The sequence below is a fragment of the Onychomys torridus genome, chromosome 3 (assembly GCF_903995425.1).
Source record: "Onychomys torridus chromosome 3, mOncTor1.1, whole genome shotgun sequence".
In the NCBI taxonomy this organism is placed as follows: Eukaryota; Metazoa; Chordata; class Mammalia; order Rodentia; family Cricetidae; genus Onychomys; species Onychomys torridus.
The window spans coordinates 141,276,364-141,286,066 of NC_050445.1; positions in this window are offsets into that span (position 1 = coordinate 141,276,364).

The window sequence follows — 9,703 nt, forward strand, 5'->3', positions numbered from 1 at the left end:
GTTCAGTACAACTTTGGGCAAGTTTTCTAGTGACAAGTATGGAAATAAAGCGTGAGGCTTGACTACATCGACTCTCCTCTGCAAAGTACATGTCTTTGCCAGAGCATCTGCGACCTCTTCCATATGAATGGATTCTACTGACTGAGAAACAATGCCCAGGAGTCTGGGATAAATAAAATAGTTTGGAATATCTGGGTGATGCCTGGCCCTACGGATTACCAGATCACTAGGCTATTAACAACATCCACCCCAGCCTTCTGAGTAGAAAACAGGTATTCACATCCCTTCTGTGGAAGAGACAGGTCAGGGTGCTTAACATTCCCAGTGTCCCTATTGCTTGTCTGTGAGCATGAGGACCTTGAACCCTCCACACCAGAATATCCAAGATCTCTTTGGGACAGCTACAAAAAGTTTCACGTACAGATATTTGAATACCAGGAAAGAAGAAAAAGAAACAATAACAACTGGGAATTTCTCCAAAATAAAGTCAGAGTCCAGAGAACTGGAGCAAATGAGAAAAACACCACTAACAACACCAACGTAACAAGGTCAGGTTGTATACAATGCAGGGTGCAGGAAAAGTCCTGAATGAACCAGAAGGAAAAATGAGTTAGCGGCATAGAGAAAAGCAACAGAAATCAGTTGCTTACTTAGACACAAGAGACAAGTAGAATTTGAAATTAAAAACATCTGATTTATAGTCACATCTAAAAACAAATGATTATATGCCTAACAAAAATGATTATATGCCTTATATATTTATATATAAGCTCTCTATAAGAAAATCTACAATACTCTAATGAATCACATCAGAGAGGAATCAAGGAAGTGGAGACAGAGCTCCTGTTGATGGATGGGTGGGGGCATCAATAATGTCACATGTCAGTTCTTCCTAATGACAGCTTGATGCAATCCTAGAACCTGACCAAGTTCTTTTGTCTCTATCTGAAAATGGATATGGACTTCCTATGAAAGGGCAAAGAATGGCAAGGCGTGCTACTGAAGGAGGAAGATAAAGTCTTGTGTGCACATGGCCTGTCTTCAAGGGGAGCCCTAAAACTACCGCAAGCAAGACAACGTGGATAAACAAATCGCTAGAGCAGATTAGAAGTGCAAGGTCAGACCACATCAATATTGTCGAATGGTCTTTGGCAAAGAGGAAAAGACAATATAATGGGGAAATGCTCTTATATCAAATATTGAAGATTCATAGACTATTTATGTACAAATTAATTAATCACTCAATTAAGCAAATAAATCTGAACACAGACCTTGTAGTTCTCACAAATTTAGATCTAAGATTTATTACGGATCTCTAAAAGTCAAAACTTGTATAAAAAGTATAAGATTTGGAGCTGTATAGACATCTCAGCATTTAAGAGCAATGCTGCTCTTCCAGAGGACCTGGTCTTAATTCCCAGAGGACCTGGTTTTAATTCCCAGCGGACCTGGTTTTAATTCCCAGAGGACCAGGTTTTAATTCCCAGAGGACCTGGTTTTAATTCCCAGAGGACCAGGTTTTAATTCCCAGAGGACCAGGTTTTAATTCCCAGAGGACCAGGTTTTAATTCCCAGAGGACCAGGTTTTAATTCCCAGAGGACCAGGTTTTAATTCCCAGAGGACCTGGTTTTAATTCCCAGAGGACCTGGTTTTAATTCCCAGCACCCCCCAGCACCCACATACTCACAATGGTTTGTAACTTCAGTCCTAGAGGGCCCAGCGCCCTCTTCTGGCCTTTGAGGGCACTACGCACAAGTGGTACAGAAAAGAAAATGAAGGCAACATACTCCTTCCTGCCCACAAAATAAAAATAAAAGTCTCAAAAAATGTTAAACTATAAAATTCCTAGACAATAACATAGGAAGACATTCTAAACTGATCTTGGGTTTGGCAGTGACGGTTTAGATATGATGCTAAAAGCATAATCCATGGCAAGATGGACTCCATTAAAATTAAAAAGTAATTACTGCTTTAAGCCAGGCAATGGTGGCACACACCTATAACCCCAGCACTTGGGAGGCAGAGACAGGAGGATCTCTGTGAGTCTGAGGTCAGGCTGGTCTACAGAGTGAGATCTAGGACAGGCACCAAAATTACACAGAAAAACCCTGTTCCCCCTCAAAACAAAACAAAACAAAAATAATTGCTTTAAATGGCACTGCTGAGAAACTGAAGAGACAAACCACAGCTGGGAGGAAATAGTTATAAAAAGTATTTGACAGGAGACTGATTCACCAATATTTAAAGACCCATGATACTGTTACATGAACATTAAATTTATTTTAAAACTAGAATATATAAAGAACTTTTGAACTAAACAATGAGATAACAACTTGAATAAAGCTGGATGGAAGACCTTTTAAAAAGGATGTGCATATGACAGACAAACACGGAAAAAATGTACCAGATCTGCTGTTTTTAGGGAGAAGCAAATTAGAGCAAAAGTAAGATATGGCTTTACGCCTATTAGAATGGTAAAAATCTGGAAACAAGATATTACCAAATGCTAGGAGGGGTGTGGAGCAGCTGGAATGCTCTCATTCATTGCTGATGGGAATTCAGACTGTAATGGCTGCTGTGGAAGACCATTGACCATATCTTAGAGAGCGAACAAAATGCTCATATGCTGCATCTCAGCAATCGCACTCCTTATGTCCATACAAAGTCTTGCTTCTAAATATTTTTAATGGCTTTGTTCTTAGTTGCTGAAATGTACAAAGAGGTGAATGGGCCAGTAAGTTGTGGTGCACAGTGATAATGCAATATTACCACAATGATAACAGATTATTCAAAGCACAAAAGAAATGAACTCCCTTCGCCATGAAGAGACACGCACAACCCCTCAAGACATATTCCTGAGTGCAGGAGACCAATCTGGAATGCTTATGTGCTGCACAATTTAAACTTCATAACCTCCTAGTGGTGCTAAAACCGTGGAAGTAGTAAAAAAAAAAGATCAGTGGTTTCCAGAGACTGGGGCGGGAAGAAAGACCAGAAAGCCTCAGAGGTGTCTTAGAGAAGATTCAGGTATTCTCTGTACAAGGCTGGAATGGCAAATTCAGGTCATGGTTCACTTGTACAAACCCTTAGGATGTGCACCAAGAGTGAGTCCTGATGTCAATGATGTGAGTCCTAAGTGACAAAGGTGTGTCAATGTGCTTGGCTGCGAGAAATGTCCCACTCCAATGTGAATATTGACAGTGGGAGAGGCACTGCCCGTGTCGGGGCAAAAGGCACGTGGGACCTCTGTTCTTTCCTCTCAATTTACCGGGAACTTAAAATGTTCTTTGTAAAAATAGTGTATTTCGCCAGGCAGTGGTGGCTCATGCCTTTAATCCCAGCACTCAGGAGGCAGAGGCAGGTAGATCTTTGTGAGTTCGAGGCCAGCCTGGTCTTCAGAGTGAGATCCAGAAAAGGCGCAAAGCTACACAGAGAAACCCTGTCTCGGGAAAAAAAAAAAAAAAAAAAAAAAAAAAAAAAAAAAAAAAAAAAAAAAAAAAAAAAAAAAAAAACAGAAAATTTTCTAAACAGAAAATATTTGCAAAGATACTTTACAAGAAAGTGTATGAATGGCTGATGAGCCCATAAAAGAACGCTCACAATTTCACGAGTCAACAGGGGGTACAAATTCAAACCACAGCGGAGATACCATCTCACACCTCAGAGATGACACTGTGGAAAGAGGTATGGAAGAATGGGGATGCCAAGGCGTTGCTGGTGAGAATGAAAACTCAGAACCACTTTGGAAAGTTTGACAAGTTTGCATAATAATATTACCATACAACTCAAAAAGTCTAATTTATATATATGAAATAAATGAAAACATTTGTTTTCACAAATATTCACAGTGGATTTATTTGTAATAGTCCCAATTTAAAAGCATCTATGAATACTAAATAGGTAAGTAAATTGCGACATATTTATAAAATGGAATACTACTTAATCAGCGATAAAAAATAATAGTATGTGTAACAATATGGTAAATCTCAAAGATACATTATATAAAAAGTCACAGCGAGTATAAATAAAAAGCTTTTTATATGAAAGTATAGCTCAGACAAATTAATCTGTAATGAAAGGAAGGAGCAGAGCCTGGTTTTCAAGCTTATGATGATAGGTGTTTGTGAAGCTGGGGCAGAAAGATTGCAAGTTCAAAGCCTGTGTGGCCCACAGCATAAGGTCAAGGCCAGCCTGGGCAAATTAGCAAAACCCTGTCACAAAATAAAAAATTACAATAAGTGTTGGGGATATAGTTCAGTGGTATAATAATTGCCTGGCTTATGCAAGGTACTGAGTTCCACAAAATAGACAGGCAGACAGATTACAAAAAAAAAAAAAAAAGGAATGCAGGTTCATGGCTGCCTGAGCACAGAAAGGAGGGCTGGGTGTCTGTATGGGTGATATTTAGCCTAATGAAAGAATTATACACAATAAATATATTCAAATGTAATAATATTTTTAAAAACCCACAAGTCTGTACTTAGTTCAAAAATAAGGCAACAGGCTTGTGTGGACTCCCCTGGAAACTACTATGCCAGGCAGGCAGTATTCTGAAAACATTTAAAGAGAAGGTAGTATGTGTGTGTGTGTGTGTGTGTGTGTGTGTGTGTGTGTGTGTGCCACTTTTCTGTTGCTGTGATAAAACACCTTGACTAAAGAAAGCTATGGAAGAGAGAGCTATTGGGACTTTGGTACCAAAAAGATGAGAGTCCATCACAGGGGCAGGCATAGGGCCGTGGTGGGAAGTTGAAAGCTCACATCATTTCTGAGTGTAAACATGAAGAAGAGAGAGAACCAGAAGTAGGGTGAGGCTATTGTCTCTCAAGGTCTGTCTCCAGTGATGTACTTCCCCCAGCAAGGTGGTACCCCCTCCCCTAACAGTGCCACCAGCTGGGAAGCAAGTGTGCAAATACCTGAGCCCTTGGAGAACGCTGTTCAAATCACCACATGGCTGCATGGCAATCTGATCAAGACGATTCTTTAGTTGAGGTTCCCTCTTCCCAGGTGACTAAGTGTGGTTGACAGATGAAGCTATGATATAGGGTGCATCTGTTTATTGCATTCTGTCCTGGTGGTGGAGTCTGGAAAGGGGATGGACAGACGCTGTGTTCAACCTACACGCACTTAACTGACAAAGTCTCCCTGACCTTACCCTTCCACCCTTGTGTGTTTCCCGCCTTTGCCAGATTGCCTAGCACCGGATGAATGAGTGGAAAGAATTCAATAATATTTGTTTGTAGCTGTATTAATACATCATTGGAATTTCTTTTTTAAGATTTTTTTTGTCTCTACTTTATGTGTATGAGTGCCCACATGTATGCATGTGCACTATATGCATGCAATGCCTGTGGAGACCAGAAGAGTGAGCCATATCCCCTGGAACCAGAGTTACACATGGTTGTTAGCCACCGTGTAGTTTCTGGGAACCAAACCCAGGTCCTCTGCAAGAGCATCATGTGCTCTTAACTGAGCCATCTCTGTAGCCCCCAAATTATTTGAGTTGTAATTACCCTTCAAAAATTCTATCTCTCTGGGCGGTGGTGGCACACGCCTTTAATTCCAGCACTCGGGAGGCAGAGCCAGGCAGATCTCTGTGAGTTCGAGGTCAGCCTGGGCTACCAAGTGAGTTCCAGGAAAAAGGCGCAAAGCTAAACAGATAAAGCCTGTCTCGGAAAAAAAAAAAAATGCTATCTTGCCATTAAGCATTTTTCAACCTCAGAAGAGTTTTTCCATTTCTGCATTCCCTGGGTCCCACCCCCACCACGTCTTTGTTTAGGTAGTGTAAGCTCTGCTCCTAAGTAGACTGTCCTCGGCAGCAGCTGAGAATTGGTTCCTTGTGACGGTTACCTGTGAAGAATCTGATCCTGCTAGAGACACTGAGTGTATCGTTGATTAGAATGACTTGTCAGAGGCCTGTGGAACTCTTCTACAGTTTGGGGGAGGTGGTGATCTGACTCTGCATTTTCGAAACCCTAAGAACTGCACACCATGAAGAGCTGGTTTTGCTGTATGCAAATTCTTAAGGAACGAGTGAGGATGTGGGGTGACTGGAGAAAGGGGTGCACACTTTGAGTAACGAACCCCAATGCATCAAAGATTGTGGCATAACCTCGCCCAAGGGAACTGGGGAGCGAAGGACGGTACCACTGTAGCTTTGAGGGGCAATAGTCTGGCTGGAAATTGTAAGTCTAACAAGCTGTACAAAAAAGCCGTGTGCTCTGTTGGTCAAGTTGGTTCTCACAGGGGTATAGCTTAGAGACTTTCTACCTGTGCTAAGCTGAGCAAACAGGTGTATAAACTGGACAAGGAGGGTCTGGCTTCTCTCTGCCAGAGAAAGAAGGGAGAAAGTGGAGGAATCCAGAAAGTAAAAGGCAAGGTGCTGAACTCAAGAGGTCATGGCAGTAGGAATGAGTGCTTGTTTTGTGTCTAACAGATGTGGAGATGCAAAAATAAAAGCAGATATGTGGTTAAGTGAAATGTGCACACACACACACACACACACACACACACACACACACATACACACCACATCACACATTCATACACTCACACACACACAAACACACACACATTCTGTCTGGAAGCTGAGATGCTTTAATGGCAAACAAATACAACTAGTGTGTGGATCCTTGTTTTTAATATGAGTCTCAACAAGGGTATTAGGTCTCTGGGCAAATGACTGGGAAATGAAAAGGGAAGGGAAGGGAAGGGAAGGGAAGGGAAGGGAAGGGAAGGGAAGGGAAGGGAAGGGAAGGGAAGGGAAACCGGACATGTCAAAAGGATACAGATGCTGACCTGAAAGAGCTCCTATTAGCCCAAGCTAGAACAATTTAAGGAAATAAATGAATAAAGAAAAAATGTGATTCTGATCCAAAGAATAAAGTAAATATCTATGCGTCCACATGGATGTAATGAGTTTAATTCTGTGCTGTGGAAACACATGTCCACCAGAAGCTGAAAAGATGATCCTCTTAAAATCGCATGTTTGTGGACACAGCCACTTAAAGGTCTTGGGATGGAGTAGTCCTGTGTGTGGACAGTGACTGGGCCTTGGCACAAAGAAGAGGAGAGGGCAAATGGAGGGAGACTGTGAGATGCCCCACAAGCCAGAGGGTGACACTATGTAATTAGCATTGTGTAGGCACCAATTCCTTAGTATCCACAACGTGCTACAGTTGTGTAAGAGGCCACATAATGGAAGGGTGAGTGTGAGGTCTATGGGGATATCTTTTACTATCATTGCAACATTTTGGCAAATTTAAAATGATTTGAGAATACAAACAAACCTACACTGGGAAAAACAATGAAACAAAAAGCAGTGTGTGAAAGATCTAGAAGCCAGTCAGCATTTTCTCTGCCCCTGCTTTCCACCCTGTGGTTTTATTTCCTTTCTCTGAAATGGAAGAGACTCTTTACTCAAACAGTATACCTCTTCCCCCTCCTCTCAAGCGCCTTCCCAAGCTACTAAATGCGTTTTAAAGACCAGGAAGTAAATAAACAACCGAATGGATGAACAAACAACTTGGGGTTCCACATAGCATCAGCAGTCTGCTGGAGACAGTGCAAAGTGTGGAGATTAGATAGCATGAATACTTGCCCACCTCAGGGGCAACACTCACACAAGCAGCATTTCCAAATAAAAGTTCAATGCTTAACCCCAGCTCTGGTCCTTCATCCACCAGCTGGCTTGTGAATGGAGCCAAGGTTTCTCATGCCTGCCTTCTGACTTCCCACCCCACATGGGCTGCTGGTAGACAAGCCATTGACTTTCATTCTGATTGACATTCAAGAATGAAGAGCACTGCCTGAGAATGGGTTCCATCTGACCCCCTCGTGGGGACCCTCAGGAGGGTTGTGTGAAGTTCATATTCATTAGTAAGGGAGGGAGGGACCCTTTGTAAAGCTGAGGGTTCACACATGGAGGGTTGAACTGCAGGTGGGAGGAACAAACTGGAAATGACTCATGACTTTTAAACCTCAAAGCCTAATTCCTGAAGCTGACCTGCCCCAGTCATGTCTTTATCATCCATAGGGCCATGGCATGATTCTTTTATAAGGTGGGAATTCCCTGAGAACAGTTCTACTGCAGGAGAGGTTGGTGGAGGTTTTGATATTGACTGGACACAGGGCTGTACAGGATGTGGCAGCCTCATGGGCCCTGGCCACAGCAGTGCCTTAGGGTACTGGGGGTTGGGGTAGAAGAGGAGGTTGGACAGACCCAGCTGGAGAGAGGTCAGTTCCAGGATCTATCTATCCAATTGAGCGTTCCTTCACTGGATGTTTCCAAAGATGCTGAAACCAAGAGAGTGCAGAGCTGAAGGGAGAGTGAGAGTGGGAAGGAAACGCAGGCTGGAAGGGCTGGGAAGCAAAAGCTACTGAGAGGAGAGAGGATCAGTGCATGCCCTGGAAACACGCTGCTGGCCCTGCCGGACTTCCAACAGGCCAGGAGTACTGAGTGTATTTCGAGACCCATCATCGGGTCAGAGACACCCGCCAACACCAGGCTGAAGCACAGTGCTGTGCCTGGAGCTGGAAGTGTGCCTCCTCTTCCCCTTGCCTCGTTGAGTCTCACTCACCCCTTGAGAACCAAAGGGCTTCCCTGTGAACTGCCCTTCCTTATGAACTCTCATTGCTGTTTTGGTTACCACCTTGCACTTTGGAGGAGAAATTCGTGACATGCAACATCATATATCCACAGCCTTATCTCTCATCTGGAGCGAAGACTCCTAGGGTTAGGGATATTCATCACCTTCACCGCCCCTAGCATGCTGCTGGCCTTAGTGAAATAGAGGCACAATCAAGTGGGTCAGATGGTTCACCAAACCCAACTGCCCATCCAGCTACATGTAAATATGCAAGTGTCTTTGAGTGGTAAAACTTTCTTAGCATGGTGTAGTAGGACAGGCCCATAGGGTCAAGGAAACTGGCTCAAACCAGTTGCCAAGGCATGCATATAACATACTTCCTTGTGAGTCAACCTGGAGTATACCTGAGGGCCTAGCAACAGTTGCTATCATTGTTCCTGATTGTGCCCAGGCAATGAGGGATGGCCAGACAATGCAACCAGACTGGGATACAGCCTGGGTGCTGGGAGGAGGGTATGTAAGGACTTCCCCATTATTGCATAAACAAGTCTGCTATTTGCCTTCAACTGACTCCTGGTATCTGTGTCATTGATGCCACACCTTCTCACTCACTCCCCCAGGGAGCCATTAGGATCCAGCAACTGCAGGGGACAACTGGGACAGTTCAAACCACCAGCTGCACCTGCTCATCATGGAGCTTTCCATGAGAATCAGGAGGCTTCGGCTAGGGATGTGGCTCTGTTAGTAGAGTACTTGTCTAGCATGCATGAGACCCTGGATGTGATCCCCAGGGCCATATGAACTTTACATGATGGTGTACACCTGTAGTTCGAGCACTCTGGAGGAGGAAGAAAGAGGTTGAAAAGTTCAAGGTTATCCATCCTTGCCATTTAAGGCCAATCTGGGCAACCTTGTCTCAAAAACAATCAACCAACCAAATAAGACACAGCAGTCTACACTGAATCAGTTCTAGCCCTAGGTCTCACTGAGGTTTCCTGGGTTGCTGTGAATGACTCCACCCCGACCTGGATGAGGTCTAAATAACAATGTATTTAAAGAAATTTCTCTGGCCAACTCTTACAGCCAAGGCTGAGCATTTTGTTGCACACTCATTTAA